General features: G+C 41.5%; 1 long non-coding RNA gene and 4 other non-coding genes across 5 annotated transcripts; 2 read left to right on the forward strand and 3 right to left on the reverse strand.

Annotated features, from left to right (window-relative positions):
* Positions 1–2,383: 2,383 nt before the first annotated feature.
* trnad-guc (transfer RNA aspartic acid (anticodon GUC)) lies at positions 2,384–2,455 on the reverse strand. Its single transcript has one exon. It is a non-coding gene; the product is annotated as a tRNA-Asp (tRNA).
* A 6,318-nt stretch (positions 2,456–8,773) lies between these two features.
* LOC115038650 (uncharacterized) lies at positions 8,774–9,809 on the reverse strand. The gene is made up of 3 exons (XR_003840558.1): positions 9,753–9,809; positions 8,948–9,178; positions 8,774–8,825 (listed from the first exon to the last, which is right to left on the reverse strand). It is a non-coding gene; the product is annotated as an uncharacterized LOC115038650 (long non-coding RNA).
* An 8,479-nt stretch (positions 9,810–18,288) lies between these two features.
* On the forward strand, positions 18,289–18,370 carry trnas-uga (transfer RNA serine (anticodon UGA)). Its single transcript has one exon. It is a non-coding gene; the product is annotated as a tRNA-Ser (tRNA).
* Positions 18,371–20,149: 1,779 nt separating this feature from the next.
* trnat-agu (transfer RNA threonine (anticodon AGU)) lies at positions 20,150–20,223 on the forward strand. Its single transcript has one exon. It is a non-coding gene; the product is annotated as a tRNA-Thr (tRNA).
* Positions 20,224–21,624: 1,401 nt separating this feature from the next.
* On the reverse strand, positions 21,625–21,698 carry trnan-guu (transfer RNA asparagine (anticodon GUU)). Its single transcript has one exon. It is a non-coding gene; the product is annotated as a tRNA-Asn (tRNA).
* Between the last annotated feature and the right edge of the window lie 328 nt (positions 21,699–22,026).

Genomic DNA, 22,026 nt, shown 5'->3' on the forward strand with positions numbered 1-22,026 from the left:
AAATGATATTACACGTATGATCATTTCTACCACATGTTCATCACAATCACATCAACAACTTAAAGACAAATGACTTCTTTTGTAAAAACTAATACCTACCCTTTATCTTCAGGTTTGCGTTTGGGAGAATTGTGTTTTTTTGTTCAAAAACCTGAGAAGAAAAGCACACAATTGTCAGCAACTTTAAACAGCTTCCATTATGTTCCCTCACCACATACAGTATATATCAATGGTGAAAGGTTATCAGGGTGTCTGATTGGAATAGTAAACTCATCCAACATCACCATAGCAACATCTCAGAAGGCACTGATGCTCATGGCTCTCCCGTTGAAGTATCCAGCCAAACAACTCCATCCAGAACTGAGACCTACAGAAATGGATAGAATCGGAAGAAAATATATATTATTAGTAGAAGTGGGACTCCATTAAAAAAAAAAATCTAATTCATTAAAGGCTTTGCAATGAATTAATTGAAATGAGCGCGTTTAAAGTTCACAGCCTCAATTATGAAATATGTTTAGAGGTCGTCATCTGAGATAGAACATAAAGATAAAAATCAAATGAAAGGTCAGTCATAATAAATGACTTCATGAAGGCCACTTACCTTCCCCTTCTAAATATGGCCCACCCAGGATTCAACACGCTGCTTATTCGTGGATGAGCCATACATTGCTGGCGGACGGCCCAGAGCAGCAGTCATCATGATGGAGGCGTAGGGGAGACTGAATGGCAGCAATAATGCCATTCTCCGTGCCACAATTCAGTCCTCAGTCTCATGAGAGGAGATTCTCAGCGATCACTGTTGGCTTCTTGTTATTTGTCGGTCCACATTGGAGCCACAGCACTTTAGGTGAAAAAATCCATCCATGCGTCCTGGAGGAGAAGCCAGTTTATCAGAACCATCTGCATGCCACATACAGTTCGCTCCCATTGAGTAGCAGCTTCTTCTTAGAAACCTTCTGCGTGCTCTCTCATTCATCACATCATCTCTCTTCACTCGAAGATTGGACTTTTGTCTGAGTACCTGCCACATCGTCCGATAGCCAAACAGTTGTCCAGGTCCACGAAGTTCCAACCTGATGGCGTTTGGAGAGGAATCATCCTTTTAAGAGTCCGCAGGCTGATGTTTGCACCGTGTAAACTTCACATCATGCTTCAGTAGATCAGGTGCTGCTACCTCCGGATCTGTATATAAATGGGAGTGTTTTCCCTCTCTGAGCTTTTAAAATCAGCTCCATGTGGCGCCATCAATCCATGTGTTATCTGCTAAAATAACAAAAAAGATATCATTCATTTCACACACACACATATTGACTTCCATATTTTACAGATATATCCACACACGTACCTGGACCTGTTCCTTTCGGCCCACAGTTCTTTTGACTTTCTGTCCTCCATGAATTGTTTATATGATGTTCATGGTTGTTCTGCTGGAATGAACGGAGTTTCCGTATCAAAAACAGAAAGTTAGCAGCAGCTAAAACAATCAGCAACAATTGTGCATTTAGCATAACTGTAAGCCTAACATAAAATAAATAAATAAATACTAGAACGCATACTAACTAAAAGCGTTGGTATTCCGTGAAGACAACGATTGGCTGCTAAATGAAACGGTGCACTTTAATTCACTGCATGTCTGACAGCGGCTTCAGCTAGTTAGCGCGATGCTACACTTAGCTGTTTAGCATTTTCCGGCTGTTATTAGATGTCTCCTGTGCGCGTGCTCCTTCCGTCTGGGTCCGTTCATCAACGTTAAACATTCTACAGATCGTCCGCACGGAAAACAACAACCGCGTAAATTGGCTCAAGTTGTTTCCACAAAACAGCCAAAACATAATTTACTCCATGCTGCCATAAACTTTCAACTCCGCAAAACTTTTCCCGCCACACAAAACCGATACAACATTTTGAGCTCACAGTCAATCTTCTTCTGGATCACTTCCGGCATTTGGTACATTCCCCTTCCGGAAGATTCTGTCGTTTGGAAATTTGTTTCGGGATTGTAAGAGTGTTCTGCCACTTGTAAATTTTGTCTTTTTAAATATAAATTTATTTTGTCTGTGGTAAGAGTGTTTTTATTATGTAATTTTGTTGAATAAAAGATAAAAATGTTTCCCAACATGTACATTTGTTTCACGCTTTGTAAAAGTGTTTCGCACTTAGTAATTTTGTTTTGCACTTACCGGCCACCGTAGTTTCCGAGTTGATCTAACTAACTCAGATCCGTTGTTCTGTCTACATGAGACAGGCAGGAAGTTGGACTTTCTAAAGCAAAGAGAATCCGGTTGGTTTTCAAAATAAAACTGCTGTATGCGAGCAGGACGCCGCTGACTAGAGAGAGTTAACTTCTGTCACTGAGCTATTAAAGAAGTCTGCACGTGCTCTCCCCGTCGGGGAATCGAACCCCGGTCTTCCGCGTGACAGGCGGAGATACTGTCCACTATACTAACGAGGAGCTGGAGAGAGAGAGACATCACGTGGTTTGTAACTTCACTTCCTCCGTGGAAAAACAAAAGGAGAATAAAGTTATTTCCTCCCAGTTTATATCCAGAATCATCATCAGCACAGCTTCTGTCAGGAACATCTGTTTGTTGCTGACAACATCTGGATTACAGATGACACATCAGACTGATATTATCTGTGTCATGGTGTTCAGAGATTTCAGCAGCTCACATCCAACACAGAGACTCTGAGCAGGCCCACCTGGTCTTAGACCCAGACCTAAATCCAAACCCAGGAGACAGAGGTTGAGTGAGTCAGTGAGGAAGAAGCTGCTCGTTCTCCTTCAACAGTTTGATCTGAGGAAAAGTCACTTCCTCTTTTCAGGAATCAACTTCTACCATCTGTCCACTAGATGGAGATAGCTGAGCATCAACTGAGAACTGAGTTCTTCATCATCTGGAAACAGACAGCATTGTTTTCTTCAGCTGGAGCTCTTTGTTCAAATCTACATTGAGATTCAGAGCCAAATGTTTTTCCTTTCCTGGAATTACTTCATAATTTCAGTCACTCTGTGGATTCAGCTGACAAATGCAAAATACAACCAACATTTAAACGATGACGTGTTGAAACAAAACTTTATTGATTCAGTCTGGTCAGCAGAATATAACCTGATGAAATCAGCTGTAACATTAAACTGATGTTTCTACATGAATGCATCACTGATTCTAAAACCATAAACTGAACATGAATCCAGCACTCAGCGTTACAGCAGCACACCTCTGTTACTTTGGAGCTGTGTCTCTTTCTACTTTATTATAGATGACAGAAAAAAACTCCAGATAAGAAGCAGCTGTACATGCAGTGACTAGTTCTCCTGCTCAGGTATCGTCTCTCAGGGTGTCATGTGTTGTCTTTGTGTGTCTTTGTGTGTCTTTGTGTCCGATGCTTCACAGCTCACAGGCCAAAGTACGTGCTGGCTTTCATGGCTCACCTGTACAGATCAGAGAGCTCAGCTTGCTGCAGAGCTGTGATAACGCTCCAAAGCAGGAGGTGGAAATGACTTTTCCTGTTTCAGTGACGGAGCAAACAGTCACTGTGGGAGCAGCCTGGTCCAAAAGGGTTGGATTAAGGTTCTGAATGAATCCTGGAGTGTTCTGGGTGGAAAGTGCCATCTCAGGCTCCCTTGAAAAACCAGACTGGCTTGAACAGGAGCTGATTGCTGTGATGATGAGCCATCATATGCTTTCATCCCTTTTTAGCCTGAAGGCAAAAAATCTCGGTTACAGAAAACTACCAAAACACAAAGGAAAAGTAATGAGTGTGCAGGTTGATGGAGTTTCAGGTACACACAGAGATTTAGACAGAAAAGTCCAGATCTGTCTCCAATCTGCAACTGACGGAGACTCCAGAGCTGAGAAGTGAAGCCAACAGTGAAGTGTCTCAGTTTCTAGTTTCAAGTCTCTTTCTATACAACTTCCTCAGAGACACTGAAGAACCAGACCAGATCTTGAACCCAGGATAGAGAGGTTCAGTGAACGTGGTGTTGAAGGTGTGGAGGTGGATCAGTGAGTCAGAGGAGACTCTGTAGAAGGACAGAGAGCCAGCAGGACAGTCCACATACACTGCTACTCTGTGAGAGACAGAGGAGGAGGAGGAGAGGGATGTTCTTCTCTTGTTTTGCCAGACAGAGTAACCATCATCAGAGCAGATCAGACTCCAGGACTGATTATTTCTTCCAAACAAACAGTCAGCACTGCCTCCTTTCCTTCTGATTCCTCTGTAGCTCACTGAGATATAAACGACTCCTCTCCACTCAACCTCCCAGTAACAGCGACCAGTCAGACCATTTCTACACAGCAGCTGAAAACAGATATCAAATCTGTCTGGATGATCAGGATATGACTGATACTCTGCTACATGTGTCACCTTCCTTTTGTTGTCAGACAGTTTGAGGTTTCTGTGGATTGTGTTTGTGTCCAGTTCCAGTTCACAGACATCTGATGGAGAGAACAAGAAACAACAGCTGCAGTTTATCATCTGTTCATTTATCAACAACTTTACTGAAAGTGAATCATTCAAACTTACATTTCATCACCTGTGAATAATGTTTGACTACATTTAAATGAAAAGCCAACAATCCAGTTAGAACATCAACAGTTACAGAACATGAGTCAAGATGTTAGCAATGTTCTGCTGTTTTTCTGCTGTGGAGTCAAAGATGACGGCTGATGGAGATCCACATCAATAAACACATGAAGTGTTGATCCTGAATGAAACTCATCTTTGTACTTCAGTCAGAAATGTAAAAATCTAGTGTAACATGAGCAGCTGAGTTTTCATGAATCAAAGTGAAAACACACTCATGAAGCAGAGTTCCTCAGAGCTGTCCAGACCTGAGAGTGTCCAGTCTCCAGTCTGGATCCTCCAGTCCAGCAGACAGAAGCTTCACTCCTGAGTCTCCTGGATGATTGTAGCTCAGGTCCAGTTCTCTCAGATGGGAGGGGTTGGAGCTGAGAGCTGAGGCCAGAGAAGAACAGCCTTCCTCTGAGAGCAGACATCCTGACAGACTGAACACACACACACACACACACACACACACACACACACACACACACACACACACACACACACACACACACACACACACACACACACAGTGACTCTGACTTTGGTCTGTGATTATTCACCAAAAATCAGGTCAGCATTAAGTCTTCTTGGAGTCCCCTCCAGAATCAGGTCTACAGACATTGCAAACACTTCGAATCAACAGCAGAACAAAGAAACACCATGAGAGAATACACAAAGATAAACCACAGCAGAGAAACACAACAGCTGAACTACAAACACACTGATTAAAGTAAAGACAGTAACACAAACACAGTATAGTGATGCATTGATTCTGCTCTCTGTTCAACCAGGTTCATTCATCCACAGAGCATCATATCAGCAGTCCACTCAACCTCTGTTGTCTTTGAGCCCCTTAAATATTTTCCTGAATGAGAACTCCATCATCACAACTGTGACAGATGCCAAAAGCAGCAGAAAGGTTGTGTCCACCTCCCTAAAAGTAAATGATCCTCAGTGAACATAGAAAACACCACTGGAGGATTCACTAGGAGGACACCAGCATGACCCAGCATGCACCTGTTGGCTGAGCAACATGTGTGTGATTGATTTCACTGAGTGTGTTCTCCAGGTGTTGAATCAAATCAGTGATTCATTATGGAGCATTCAGGTTATTATTTTATACTGATGACAATCTCTCAAATCTACAAACCTCTTCAGTTAATTTTACTCTATTTAATGAAAATATTAAATAAAATAAATAAGAAACTAAATCAAAAGTCTTGGCACAAACATGAATTCTGACCTCAGCATTTCCAGCTCACAGTGTGGACTCTTCAGTCCAGCAGACAGCTGCTTCACTCCTGAATCCTGCAGGTTGTTGTTACTCAGGTCCAGATCTCTCAGACTAGAGGACTGGGAGCTGAGGACTGAGGACAGAGCTTCACAGCTTCTGTGTGAGAGGTTACAGCCACTCAGTCTGAAGAGGAATCAGCAAAACAAGAGAAAGCAATTACAAATATGTTTTCATTTGAGCAAGAAAAATATTCGGTTGACCTACAAGATTTAATTTGCACATACAGAACTTTGTTGGAGGCTTTGACCACTGGCAGCAGCCTCAGAAGAGCCTCCTCTGAAGCAGAGTATTTCTTCAGGTCAAACACGTCCAGATCTTTTTCTGATGACAGTAAGACGAAGACCAGAGCTGACCATTGAACAGGAGACAGTTTATCTGTGGAGAGACGTCCTGATCTCAGGGACTGTTGGATCTCCTCCACCAGAGAACCATCATTCAGTTCATTCAGACAGTGAAACAGGTTGATACTTTTCTCTGGAGACACATTCTCACTGATCTTTGTCTTGATGTACTGGACTGTTTCCTGATTGGTCTCTGAGCTACTTCCTGTCTGTGTCACCAGGCCTCGTAGGAGAGTTTGGTTGGTCTGCAGTGAAAGACCCAGAAGGAACCGGAGGAACAGGTCCAGGTGTCCATGTGGACTCTGTAAGGCCTCATCCACAGCACTCTGGTAGAGACGTGTTGTTTTAGATCCAGTCCTTATTAATTCAAACTTTCGAGTAGTTTTTTTTTTCTGACATCAGACTGACTCCAGAGTTGATGAATGTCAGATGGACATGAAGAGCAGCCAGAAACTCCTGAACACTCAGATGGACGAAGCAGAAGACCTTGTCCTGGTACAGTCCTGTCTCCTCTTTGAAGATCTGTGTCAACACTCCTGAGTAAACTGATGCTGCTCTGATATCGATGCCACACTCTGTCAGGTCTGATTCATAGAAGATCAGGTTTCCTTTCTGCAGCTGCTCAAAAGCCACTTTTCCCAGAGACTCAATCATCTTCCTGGTCTCTGGACTCCAGAGTGGATCTGACTCAGCTCCTCCATCGTACTTGACCTTCTTCAGTTTGGACTGAACCACCAGAAAGTGGATGTACATCTCAGTCAGGGTCTTGGGCAGCTCTCCTCCCTCTCTGGTCTTCAACACCTCCTCCAGAACTGTAGCAGTGATCCAGCAGAAGACTGGGATGTGGCACATGATGTGGAGGCTTCGTGAGGTCTTGATGTGGGAGATGATCCTGCTGGCCTGCTCCTCATGTCTGAACCTCTTCCTGAAGTACTCCTCATTCTGGGGGTCAAAGCTGCACATTCCTGCTTCTTTGGTTTCAGTGAAGAAGAGATGAACAAGTTCCACCAAGCTGAACTTCTTCTCTGTCAGCACATTCAGCTCTCTGAAGGTGAAGGGGAATGTGAACTCTATGTCCTGGTTGGCTTTGTCTTCAGCCCAGTCCAGAGTGGACTAACACAGACTTCTGTGTTAAGACAGTTTTCCCAATGCCAGCCACTCCCTTTGTCATCACTGTTCTGATTGGTTGGTCTCTTCCAGGTGGGGGTTTAAAGATGTCTTCTTGTCTGATGCTTGTTTCTGCTCTGTCCTGTTTCCTGGATGCTGTTTCAATCTGTCTGACCTCATGTTCCTCATTGACCTCTCCAGTCCCTCCCTCTGTTATGTAGAGCTCTGTGTAGATCTGATTCAGAAGGGTTGGGTTTCCTGCTTTAGAGATCCCCTCAAACACACACTGGAACTTCTTCTTTAGGGCAGATTTAAGTTTATGCCGACAAATTGGTGCATTAAACTCTGAATGGGTGAAATACAATTAAGATCAAAGAATAAATTACCAGGGTGATGTTTATTTCTCTTAAAGAATAAGAATATGATCATATTTCTCTCCGTCTCCTCAGACTTTAGTAAATGTCTAATTGATCCATCATGTTAAATCCTCTTACTGCTCTGCAGACAGTCAGCCAGCTCCTCCTGCTTCATCCTCCTCAGGAAGTTCACTGCGATCTTCAGAAATGCCTCTCTGCTCCTCCTCTGCTCTTCATCCACCTCATCATCCTCATTCTTGATGAATTGTGGGTAATCTGGACTCAGACTCCTTTTGATTTTCTTCAGCTCGTTCTTCACAAAACAGACGATGTTCTCCTCCAGCAGCTGGAACACAATAACATCCTGTGTAAAGTTCACTCTCAGTATAAACTGATGGATCAAAGCATCAGATCATCAGTCAGCAGAGTTCAACTTTAGCTGCTGCTGTATCATCTGCTGCCACGTCTCTTTCCAGAGCTACACAGAAAGATTCAGACCTGCTGACTTCACTAAACTAACTTCACTGGTGTAACTTACTAAGTTTGACTTTAGATTCTGACAACACAGAGATCCTGATCATCACATGAAGACCAAACTGATACAGCCCTTCAACACATCAACTTAGGAAGTGAAAATTCAGGGTATTAACTGTGACTGTGGCTGAAGATGGATCAGACCACCTGAACTAGTTCACTGATGAATTATTCCATCTTTAAACCCTGTAGAGACAGAGTCCATGGAGGTCCAGGACTGAATCTGATTAACTTTGGTCTTTGTGATTAAGTCACCGCAGAAATTTTCTGGAAAACAACTAAATAAACTTTTCTTTAAGATTCACTGTAGTTGAACAAGAAGGAGCAGAAATGTTTTGTAAAAGTCTCCAACAGACCATATTCATACAGAACATATCTGTTGAGGCTGATGGATTATTGCTCTGTGGTGAACTACAACTCCCAGTCCTCTCCCACTCTCTCCCACCCCAAACCTGTTCAATCCCAATTCAACTCCTGTCTGTCACAGAGTAAAGCTCTACTGGTCTAAAGAGTGCAGCTTCAAACTCAAGTCTTTGTTGGTGTCTGTTGTAGTCACTGGATGAACATTTACACACCATAAATATGGAGTCCAGGTCTGTGTGATGATGTTTGTCAGACTGAACTCTGAGGAGAAAAGACACAAACACACAGTTTGTTCCAGGAGTTTTCTATGAACACCACAGAAACTGATAGACAATCTTTGATACCTTTAATGAGTCAAACAACAACAAATGATCAGCTTTTACCTTTTTTCTTTGATAAAATCATCCATAGACCGATCACTCTTCATGGACACACAGCTGGATACAGCAGACTGTTGTCCATCCTTAAAGTTAATAGGACGATTCATAGACCGATCACTCTTCATGGACACACAGCTGGATCCAGTCGATTGTTGTCCTCCCTTAAAGTTAATAAGACGACCCATAGACCCATCACTCTTCATGGACACACAGCTCAGTTCAGGAGAATCTGGTCTGGTAGAAACAGTGTTGACAGTAAAAGAATTAACCAAAAAAGTGGGCAGAAAACAATCAGTTTCAAATAAATGAGCCAAGTTCAGCTTTCATTTGCATCGCCACAAATCAGCCAGAATATTTTACCGTGCAATGTTTTTGTTAAATTTAAGTTTGGATCTGTTTCATTTCACTCAAGTGAAGTATTTTGCATAAAATATTATTGACATGTGCAAGTCAAAGAATAATAATAATAATAAATATATCTCTACATGCAGGCAGCACAGCAGCATCGTGGTTAGTGGTGTTGCTCCACAATAGCCATGTCTGGAGGTCTGAGCGTGAGTGTGGCAGATTGTTTGTTTGTCTGTCTGTCTCTGTGTGTTGGCCCTGTGATGGACTGGTGAATATGAATGAAAGAATCTCCACATCCTGGTTGAGCTCCCAATGGAGACAAGAATAAAAAAAAAAAAAAAAAAAAAAAAAAAAAAACGAAGTAGTAAAAAATTTAAGTGACAATGAGAGTGAATAATGATGGAGCAGTGATCTGAGTGCTGAGCTCTGACAGATGGACAGTTAGAGATCCTCATCTCACCTCTGAGCTTTGGTCTGACTCTCATGTTCCCCACACAGAGTGGTTTTAGAGGGAGGGGCTCCCTCCTCTCTGTCCTCACACTGATTCATAGCTGAGCCTCCACCTTCACACAAACACAACAAAAAGCTTCATTACAACAGGATTTACATCAGAGGACACAATCATCATCATTACTGTCATTAATTTCAGCCTTTAACTCCCAACAACAAACTGTTTGACTCTCTCTCTGTGTTGATTTCAGTCAGATTCTCTTATAAACAGAGAACATTCCTGATTCATGTTAATACCAATCTTCAATGTTATACATTGGCATTAACAATAAATTTCAAACAAACTCAGATCACCATTTACTTTTATTTGTGCAAGTTGAAGAATTATGGATCCCTGACACAGTTGTGATCACCATAGGTTGGCATAATTTGAAAGTCCAGAATCGTAATGAAATTTTTGAGGGCCAGATTGTTCCTTCAGAAGCCAAGTAAAAAAAAACAAACAAACAAACAAACAAACAACAGTTATAACTAAACCAGTCTGACCAGTTAGGAAACCCCAGACCAGAGGAGGTGGTTCTCTCATCTGATAATTAGGATGCATCCCAAACATTTGTTACTTTGACATATTATTTAAATACTGTGCCTCCACAACTTCATACACAAATCAGTCTGATCTGTCATTGATCTGCAAGTTTCAGAGAAATGTATCTCAGCTCTGATGGTGCTTCTTCTCTCTGTCCACTAGATGGTGGTATCTGACTGTAGGATGGGTTGATGGAGCTGATTTAATTCATGTCACCTTATTGAGCAAACAAGAAGTGCTGCTTCAATCAATGGCTTCACTGTATCTGGAAAAATGTAAACTGTACCATTAACAGTAAGAGTTCAATTCACTCAGCCAAGTTCATCCAAAGTATCAGACCACTTCTGACACGTTTGTTCTGTCATGGCTCAACTATAACACTGCACACCAGTTAAGTTAAGTTGACAAAAACATCTGCTTCACTTTAGATTCATTTGTGGTGACCATTTAAATACCATTTAAATAAAATCGAGTTTAACTCTGGTTATTTAAAAGTTTTGGGTTTACTAAGTCTAAGAATCTGACTGTATATCAGAGCAAGAACAAAGCGAAGGAACTATTCACTACAAATTCCAGATACAATACTGATAGATTCAGTCTGTAAATAGGAAGAAAGGAAGGAAGGTAAATAAACATGTCTACTGTTGTCAGCTCAGTGTGATCACAGTGATCCTGTTCACACATTTACAGATTCTCACCTGCTGAACTCACTTCAGGGAGACTTTCTGACACTTTCCAGCTTCATGTGAAGAGAAGAAGCTGCTTGTTCTCCCTCATCAGTCCTGGTGTCTGTTTGAGCTGAGGAAAAGTCACATCCTCATAACTTCAGAGTTCAATTTGTAAAACCCTTAGTGATATGAAACAACAACTATGTCATTCTGTGCTCAACCAAAAGATGGAACCATCAGAAATTTGGATTTTTTTTATCATTTCAATATTCAATGCTTATTTTTACTATTCATATACCTTGGTAATTTTCAAAGAGGAAAATATGTAATAAAGAGGAAAATATGTAATAAAGAGGAAAATTATGTAAATTAAGACAAAATATAAATGTCCAGGGGCAACTGTTTCTTAATTGTCTGTATTATTTTGTATTTTCTCATGGATTAAGAGGATAAATAATAAAATTAAAAAAAAATCCTAAAAAAAATATGGTTGGCTCATGTTTGCTCTGGAACAAAATGGAAAGATTTTACATCAATGTCACTGAACCAGTTTTCTTCCTCATTACAGGAAACAAACATGATGTGATGAAGTTCTACTATCTGTCCACTAGATGGTGATAAACAATGTGGGAACATTTTACATTAAATCAGTCATAGTGTGGAGAAATCAAACAGTTTGTGCTGAACAAACTGCTCATATTAAAGTGCTGCCTTTGTTTCTTATTGTTTCTAAATGTATTGGAAGACAAATGAACCGAGGAAACTGAAGTCAAACTGAGTTCAGAGGCCTCTTAACCAGCTGATCAGTTCTGAGGAACCTCCATCAATAAACTCAGATTATAATCAAACTGCTGCCAAAAGTAACATAAAAATCTACATCAACAAGTACAATGTGATCACAGTGATCCTGCTGATCAGAAATATACAGATTCTCACCTGCTGAACTCACTTCAGGTTGATTTACACACATTCCAGCTTTGTGTGTTCAGAAAACATGTAGCTGCTCGTTCTTCACTTTTTCATTACTCAACTTTTCTTCCTCCTTATAAGAAACAAACAGGATGTGATGAAGTTCTACTGTCTGTCCACTACATGGTGATAACCAACACACCTCAATTGTTTGGTTTGTATTTAGTTTAGTATTTTTCTTTAGGAAAAATTTCATGATTGAATAAGTAAGCAAAAAAGTAAAAGTTCAGTTTTACTGAAGAGGAAACAATGATTGATCAAACTGACAAAAGAAAACACACATTTTTTGAAAGCCCAAGTTCTGACCTAAATGAAACAAGGCTAATGGCAGAAAGTAACTTTAGAAGAGAACACTGTTAGTCCTGAGAGACAGATTGTTGGGGGAATGAAAAAGAAGCAGTCTGATCTAAATCTGCTGCGTAGAAATTCATTACTGCTCACAACATTAGTGTGCGATGCTGCTGGAGGAGGAGAGGGGACCCTGCTGCTCTCTACACTTGATGATCTATCCCAATCACACAGAATAATAATCTGACTGATGTAGATCATGCATGTTTCTGTTTATTTGTATAAAGATCCTTATCATCATTATAATTATTAAAGTGCACAGTGACATTTACTCAGGAAAGAGTTATATTCATTCTTATTTGAAAAAAAAAATCTTTTATCATTTTGTCTGTCTTCCTGTCTTTTTGTCATGTTCTCCAGCTCTTCAACAGTCCATCTCAGTTAGTTACTCTTCTTTATATATCTGAGAAGGTCGCTGGTTGAAAATGATCATCACGGTCTCAGATATGAGCATCAAACTGTCAGTTAAAAAAAAAATGTAAATATCAATTGCTAAAAAATAGGTTTTCAAAAGTTGTTGATTCAAAGACAGTCTGAGCTCTCTGTGGAAAACTGAATATGACTTACAGTAAAATCTGATTCCAGCTCTGAACTTTCTGTATCAGGTAGATCCTTCATCCTTTGATACTATCAGACATTACGGTCTGTTCTCAGCTCAGCTGGAGTTTTTCTCTGTTCGTCAAAGTGAACTCTGACCTCCATGTCTCAGTGTCTCAGTGTTACAGAAGTCCACTGTGAGTCTTCGTCCCTCCACAGTCCACAGGGACAAACTGACAGTGAAATAATAACAATGTTAACACTCACCGGCCTCAGCCTTCAGTTTCCCTGCTTCTGCTCCGACAGCTTCAAAATGGAGGCTGAACTCTGAACACTTTCACATTCAGCTGCTGCTGCTGTCTCGAAATTAAAGCAGTTGTCCTAAATCCAGAATCTTGCCCCAATCATCCCGAAAATCACACTATAGTAGAGTCTGGAGTTATTTCCTGATAAAACATTAAAAACTGATCTGATGGTTGAGTCCTCCTGCAGCCAGCTCCCTCCGATGATGAAAAGAGCGGAAGTCGCAGCCGCGAGAAGGAGTGATGAGACGTTGCAGTGCAGTCAGACAGTGTTGGAAAAGTTCCCTTTCTACATTAACTAGCTAATAGTTCAGTTTACAAATTTTAAAATGAACTAGTTCAGACCATGGTTTATGAAAGTTTGCATTAAATTATGTACACAGTGTGTGAGTGAGCGGTCACTGTTTTGCTGTTTTTCTGACATGTCCCGAATTTTACCCATTCTGAATTGGTCACGTTAGTCCAGGGACATTTCTGTCTTTGTGCGCATGCGCTCATCCATTTGAAGCGAACGTGAGAGAGTGTGCATGCATCTGTGTCGCGCGGGAGATCAATGAAAGACAGGAACTGCCTTTGATCTCCAGTGACGTCACACAGCCTCATTGTTGATGTTTTGTAAAAATCTGCATCAGTGAAACATTCATTCATACACAAGGACATCACATATATTGTTGGAATAGAAATCTTATTTTTTCTGTGTGTGCTCCTGAGAAAGAGGCTCATGTGCTGGTTGAAGTGAATCAGCACAGCTTCTGTCAGGAACATCTGTTTGTTGCTGACAACATCTGGATTACAGATGACACATCAGACTGATATTATCTGTGTCATGGTGTTCAGAGATTTCAGCAGCTCACATCCAACACAGAGACAGGCCAAAGCACGTGCTGGCCTTCGTGGTTAAGCAACCGAGTTTCATCATTTATGAACAAGACCTGAGATACTTGAACTCCTTCACTTGGGGCAAGGACTCATTCCCCACCTGCAGCAGAAACCACCATACTTTCGGTTAACAGCCGAACACGCTGAGCGATTGTGCCACAGAGACATGATGAGCAGAGTGAAGCATTGCTGGGTGAATGCAGGATGTCCTGTTTACAAGACAGACACTTTAAGCAGCTCAGCATCAGTACTGACAGTTTCTCTGCAGTCTTTCTCTGAAATCACGTGTGTCGGTGAACTCTTGTGCTCCTCACAGTTGTGTGTCACTTCCTCAAAGGTTTAAAGTGATGTGTGAGTCTGAAGAGCTGCTGCCTTTGATACATCACCTGATGATGTCACAGTACTCACAGAATGAAAGTCTTCCTTTGAAGCTGCTTTGAAGAATTTCCAAAATCACTGTCCCCATTCAGAACAGCTGAGGAGCTTATTGATCATTTAAGACCAACTTTGTTCAGTAATATTCATATAAAATGTTCATAAATGGCAAAATAAAATAAAATATATTAATCCATGCAAAAAATAAAAACAAATGTGGCCCAAGAATGTGAATAAATTAAAGTTTCTTCCCTGGGTGGGATGAACCACCATCCTTTCAGTTAACAGCCAAACAAACTGGCTCATTGCCACACAGAGACTCAATGACCAGCAGCTGTAATTACTCTAAACCTCAGCAAGTTTCATGTTGGTTTAAGCTGATTCATACGCAAGCACAAACTCTGTTCCACTGTGATGTTTCTCATTTCAGCCCACCTGTTGTTAGTATCATCTTTCACTGGCTTCTGTAACAGTCACATCTGTAGTTCTACTTCCAGGCCATGGAAGCAATAATGAGACTGCACTGTGTGCTGCACAAGACGGAGAAACAACAAGGTAAACAACAAGGTAAAGGTTTCTGCATCGTTGTTCAGTCAGACCAACAGCAGGCTGCCATCCACAGTTCATCACTTTTATTTTCATTCCTTCTTCAAATCTTTATGTTTATCATGAAAAATGTTTTGCTGGGTTTCAAATCTTTAACTTTTTGCTCCAGAAAGAAGAAGAGCAGTCGCACCATAGAAGCATTTTAAAATAAAAGCCCATTTAGATTATTGTATTTGTAGATCAGATGTAAGCAAAGCGCAACACTGTTGTCAAGAAGGATCTTTTCCACTTTGGTAACTCAAAGTAATGGTGGCTGCTGGAGTACAACTTGGTTCATAACATTTTTAGATTTATTTAAACACTTCAATATTGTACCGCAGAGCGGGGTCACCTGGCAGTGGTAGGATTCAAACCCACACCTCTGAAGAGACTGGAGCCTAAATCCAGCGCCTTGGACCGCTCGGCAATACTACCAAATAGATGCAGAAGCATTACATAAATCCGACAAACTCACATTGTCATAACATTATGGAATTAACAGTCAGAGCCTTAAAATAAACACCTCAAAACACCGTTATTACAACGATGCTAAACTAAGCTAACTCCCTTATAGAAGTGAGATTCTGACGAAATTGAGCTTAAAAGAAACAACATAAACCTCTTGACAAATAAAACACATCGGAGCTGTACATATACACAACCTCGCTGATTTATATGTGTGACTTTACCAGATACTAACCTGCAAAGAACAGAAAAATGATGAGACAGACAAAAGGTCCTGTGTGCTTCTGTTGCACTGAAGAGAGTTGAATACCAGTGTCATCAAACTCCAAACATCCATTACCTGAAAATTAACTGAAAAAAGGCTCCCTTCGACGTTGTGTTTATTGTGACAGCAGACAATAAACACATCAAAGCTGAAACGATTAGACCATATAATGTGATCACACATTCATGGGTGTCACAACATACGTGATGTCCTGGATCTCATTTCTGCCAGCCAGAGTCCACTACACCTGAGAATAACATACCTTTATGTTACCACGTTGAGCCCGTTTTTATTAATTAATAAAAGCCCCCTTAAATTAAGCCATTGTCACACCTCTTCCTTCAGTAATTGTTCTTAAGTCAATCCACAGTAAAGAACATCCCTTCTAGATTGAGACAGGATAAAAGGAAATGCGATACACAATCCTAGGCACAACACAAAATAACTAATAATAAAAACAATAATATACATTTTCAGGCTGCACCACAGCCTTCTGTTTGAACATGTCACAACAGCCTGTAACCGCAAATGCAGCTGACCAACATGGCTCTCCATGTTGGTCCGAAAAGGACTGCGATTTTGACACAGATTTAGAAGTGCTGATCCTCGTCCCTGCTGCTTCACGCTCAGCTGTGAACTGATCCAATGAGTGCTGTAGATCTCAGGCTGATGGCGCCAAAAGTGCATCCTCCAGTCTTCCGCGATAATACTACAGCCGAATGTGCTGACCAATTGGGCCACAGAGACATGATGTGTCAACCACTGGTGAACCACTATGGGTAGAAGCACAGCTGACATTGTCTCACAATGAAGAATACATGGGAATCACTTAGATTAGGGCAGGGGTCAGCAACCCGCTGCCCTTCCATATTTCATTGCCATGATGACAGCAGCATCAAGCATAAGCAACAGCTCAGCATTGGCCATGACCTGAGATCATTTTTGCTTTATATGTGCGTACATTCTTTCTTTTTTATGGACATCAACATTTTTTTATATGTGCGAACATAGTTAATAATAATTAAAAGTTAGTGGTTGGGACTAGAACCTCAGTTCCTTTAACACTCTTGATGACCTGCAGTATCAACCCCTGGCTGCACCAATGCAATTATGCAATTATGCACCAGTTAGAAGCCTCAGTCGGTAGAGCATCAGACTTTTAATCTGAGGGTCCAGGGTTAAAGTCCCTGCTCAGATGATGCAGCTTCAGTGGTTGACACTATAGTTGCTTCTGTCAGCAGAACTCAAAGGTATCTGGCATGCCTACATTTGTGTTTTGAGCTTCATTAACAGTGTGCACTCTATGGTGGAGGTGGAGTTTTAAGCTCCTTATTCTGGCCTTATCTTGTTCTCCTGTTGCCGCAGCTCCAAAGAACTAAAGTCAGTAGGCTGCCATCCACAGTTCATCACTTTTATTTTCATTCCTTCTTCAAATCTTTATTTTTATCATAAAATACGTTTTGCTGTGTTTCAACTCCTTAACACTTTGATTTTATTTGCATCTTTAGCTCAGCAAAGTGCAACATTGTTGTGAGGCTTCATCCCACATTGGTAACTCAAAGTGATGGTGGCCACTGGTGCAACATTGGGTTGATCCAGCCACGTGTGAGTTCCCATAACCAGCTTCATTAAAAAGGACTGTGAGTTTGACCATTTGCATGCAATGGTGGTATAGTGGTACCTTAGGATTTCAGTCTCTACAGTCCTCCGCTCTACCAACTGAGCTGTCGAAGGGAGACGCTCGCTCTATTTATACTATATATATAGTATATACTTCTACTATTCGCTATATTTATTCATATACCACCAAATCATAACAAAGTTGAATGACACTGGGAACCAAACGTCATTGTCTTATTGGAGGGGATCCACCTACAGCTGCATCAGGTTAAAAACTGGAGCACAAGTTGGTTCATAACAGTTTTGGATTTAATTAAACAATTCAATGTTGCACTCATTCATGCACTATGCAATGTTGAAAAGGCACATAAAATGGGAATTTGACTGTTTCATAATAAAGGAGTTAGGACTTAAAACACTAAAGCCTGTGTGCTGTGTGTAAATAATGAGGTTAATAAAAAAAAAAAAAACCCATCAGTAACCAGCAAAGGAGATGCTGATTCTGTGATGTCACAAAGGTTCTAATGACATCAAAGAGATCAAAGACTTCTCCGACTTTTTTGTCATGACCTCCACGGTAGAGTACACTCTGTTCATGAAGCTCAAAAGGCAATCATGGTCCTACCTTTGAGTTCTGCCGACAGAAGCAACAACAAAACTGGAACTATTTGGACTGAACTGGATTTGAATCCTTCACTGTCGGTGGTGAAAATCCATCATGAATTTAGACATCCATCCAGTGGTAGTGTGGCCGAGCGGTCCAAGGCGCTGGATTAAGGCTCCAGTCTCTTCGGAGGTTTTAATCCCACCACTGCCAGTTTGTTTCTTGTCAATGAAAACTAATCAGCTAATTCAGGCATTTTTTGTCTCCCTGTTAACAAAAGGTCCAATTCTCTCCAGATGTCTAGGCTGGAAAATGCTGAGTAATGCTGGTATTAGTGTGCATGGTTGTTGTGGCCGAGTGGTTAAGGCGATGGACTTGAAATCCATTGGGGTTTCCCCGCGTAGGTTCAAATCCTGCCAACAACGGTTTGTTGTTGTCACAACACGTTCCGGTTTCATGCTTCTTTGTTTTGCTGCCACAGTCCTGGTCATATTGGATGAACTGTTGGAGTTACTGCCTTGACTCCAATCTCCTCCTTAAAGTTGCATCCTCATTCTGATCACCTGGCTCCACCCTACATGCAGCTCCAGGCCGGGAACTGAACCCACAAGCTTATTGTTGTGCGGAAGCAGTGTCACTTTCGGCAATCTATGTGTGTAGAAACAAGGATAGAAGGATTGGATTAGTCCTTTACTTCTGATTTACACAGGTACCATCACCACGGCAGCATCCTATGGGAGAGTAACATATCCAAACCCCAAACATGATAAACTGCCAAGTTACAAGTTACACGTTTGAAACAGCGTGGGGAATAAGCTGAGATAAATCTTTTTTTGGACAATTTGCTTTTAGTTTGTTCTGTAACATTGCTGACAATATTTACAAGCAGCCCAATTGTCATCTCACCTGCCCAGTGGAGCCAACAACTGTGTTGGTGAAAACAGTTCAAACGAAACCGCTGTTGGCTTTTGGGATGTTGAAGTCACTTGGCTTCACTTCCAACAAAGAGCTAGTCGTATGGAGAATGCTAAGCGAGCGCTCTACCATTTGAGCTAATTCCCCACGTTCTTCCAAAGCATTGTAGCTAAGCTTTGGGAAAACGCACTTTTAACAACCTTTGAGTTAATCATGATTCTTGACATTAAATGTGACAGATGTGAGAGCCCAAAATCAACAGTCCAATGGTGCTCAATCTTAAAAACAGTGACGACTCCCCTGTACGCTGGCAACTCAAAGCGATTCATGTCTGGATAGTTGTGTGTGCAGATAGCCAAAGAACTCAGTGAGGGCAGGATGGAACCAAATATATGGCGGGCATCACAGGGAGAGAAGCTGATTGACTTTGGAGATCCTGAGCCAAGTCCAAATTTGGCCACTCTGCGTAAAGCAAAACAAAAGAAAACTGATGAGTCATGACTGGAATCAAACACAAATGCATGTGTACAAGACCCAATCCAAGAAATGTCACCCTACAGTATGTTTTGATGCAAATGGCTCAGTAGTTAAACAACTGGTGAGACCGAATGGCTCGTCTGGCCATTTCTTCTTTTATCAGGGTGTTATGACAGGGCATAACACCTCTAATGCCACAATGACATCAAAGACTCCTCCCATTTTTTCTCATGACCTCCAACATAGAATGCACATTCACCTCACTTTGGTCTGTTCATGTTGCAGCCTGCTGCTGACTTGTCATGATACTGAGGTTGTGTCCTGTTTGGGGGTCACCACAGAGGAGGAGCTAGTGAGGACAGGCAGCATTATCAATGACCTCATCTCATCCAGAAGGTTTCATCAGACAGATAAGCGATTTAGCTGTCAGGCTCCAGTGTCATGGGAGACATCTGTAGACCATAAGCCATTTAAAAAAAAAAAAAAATCCAGTTTGATGATGATTGGAAATGTCTGTTTATTGTTTATCACTTGTTAGGATCCCTGTTAGCTGTCACTGAGGCAGCAGCTACTCTTCCTGGGGTCCAAATGAAAATGCACATCTGCAGTCAAACAGGTTCACAAACCACTTTACCATCAACCTCAACTGTATACACATTACACTTCCATTACCAGATCCTCTGTATATAGATGAATGTTGCAGTGCTGCTGTGGCTTAGCTGGTCAAAGCACCTGTCTTGTAAGAGTCATGATGGTCAGCTACTTATGTTGGAATATTTTAAGATCCTCTGTACATTTCTGTACATCAGAGTGGTGCTGTGGCTTAGTTGGTCAAAGCGCCTGTCTAGTAAACAGGAGATCCTGGGTTCAAATCCCAGCAGCACCTGTTTTAAGGTTGTTGAGATAAACCCATGTAACTTCTTCTGCAGGAGTTCCATTAAAACTCTCTGACCAATCAGGTAACTGCAGAGTCTTCATGTCTCCCTTTGGAACATCCTGCAGTCGATGGTGCCAAAATCCTCCAGCTACAGACCTGTAACCCGTCCTCACCACAGCTGTACATCTGTTACACCCTGTAGTTGTCTCGGGGAAAGGGAAGCTTATTGTCATATAGTGATGGGATGGCTCCATACTCCAGAACATCCCTGTGAACCCGGTCATACACCTTCTCCAGATCAAATCTTGGGGTTCCACATGTCCACTATAATTCCAGTGGATAAGACAAGTCAATCACAATCACAAGTTTTATCAGTTTTTAGGGTGTGGGGGTTAAGAACATTTGAATTAGTTTGAAAGTCACAATTGTTACCTTAACCTTAGCATTTAAAGAAACGCCCTGAGTCATCATCAGCAAACACCAGCTGCTGTTTTCACCCAGGTGGCTGCCACATGGGTTCAACTTGTGACTGTGGTGTTGTCAGTGAAAAGGATTCTGTTACAAACTCCTAAACTACTTCAAGGACTCTGCACCTTGGCGTTATTAGCACCACGCTCTAACCAGCTGAGCTAACCAGCCTGCTTGGATGCTTCTAAGGCTTATTATAAAAGTAAACAGAACAAATAGCAGCTTAAACTTTTTGGAAAATTCAGCACGCCAGCATCGGCTGCTGGCTTAGCATGTATTTGTATCAATAAGCCTCTCAGCTGTTCTGAATGGTGACAGTGAGGCAGCCTTTGTGTTTACATCTGAATCACATGTGATTTTGGAAATTCTTCAAAGCAACTTCAAAGGAGGAGTTTCATTCTGTGAGTACTGTGACATCATCAGTCCAGAGTGATTTCTATGTGTCTGCGCTCATCCATTTGAAGGGAACGTGAGAGAGTGTGTATGCATCTGTGTCATGTGGGAGATCAATGAAAGACAGGAAATACCTTTGATCTCCAGTGATGTCACACAGTCTCATTGTGGAGTTATTAGTTGTTGATGTTGTTCTGTAAAAATCTGCATCAGTGAAACATTCATTCCAGACTGATATTCTCTGTGTCATGGTGTTCAGAGATTTCAGCAGCTCACATCCAACACAGAGACTCTGAGCAGGCCCACCTGGTCTTAGACCCAGACCCAGACCCAGACCTAAATCCAAACCCAGGAGACAGAGGTTGAGTGAGTCAGTGAGGAAGAAGCTGCTCGTTCTCCTTCAACAGTTTGATCTGAGGAAAAGTCACTTCCTCTTTTCAGGAATCAACTTCTACCATCTGTCCACTAGATGGAGATAACTGAGCATCAACGTAAAAATCCTCTGGTCTTCCATGTGTGAACTATAATACCAGTGAATTAAACAAAGATCGTCCCTGGGTGGGCTCGAACCACCAACCTTTCGGTTAACAGCCGAACGCGCTGACCGACTGCACCACAGAGACATGTTGACCAGTTCCTCTTACAGCCTGCTGTTCCAGCTTGAATTATCCTCAATGTTGCCCCACAAGAAGAAGGTCGTTGGTTTGAATCTCAAACTGTCAGCCGTTTTTCTGATTGATATGAGTTCCAGCCAATGATGTTAGTGATAAGAGACGGCTTGACATGACGGGTTTCAATCTTTATTTACACACAGCACATTCAGGACATTAATGTGACAGTTTATTTTATGCTAAAGAAAATCCTTTGTTATTTGTCTCAGTGGACTTGGCTCATCATAGTTTGCTGACTAACTGGTATTGGAGTTTTGTAGAAAAAACAGAAAGATCTGAC

The sequence above is a fragment of the Echeneis naucrates genome, unplaced genomic scaffold (assembly GCF_900963305.1).
Source record: "Echeneis naucrates unplaced genomic scaffold, fEcheNa1.1, whole genome shotgun sequence".
In the NCBI taxonomy this organism is placed as follows: domain Eukaryota; kingdom Metazoa; phylum Chordata; class Actinopteri; order Carangiformes; family Echeneidae; genus Echeneis; species Echeneis naucrates.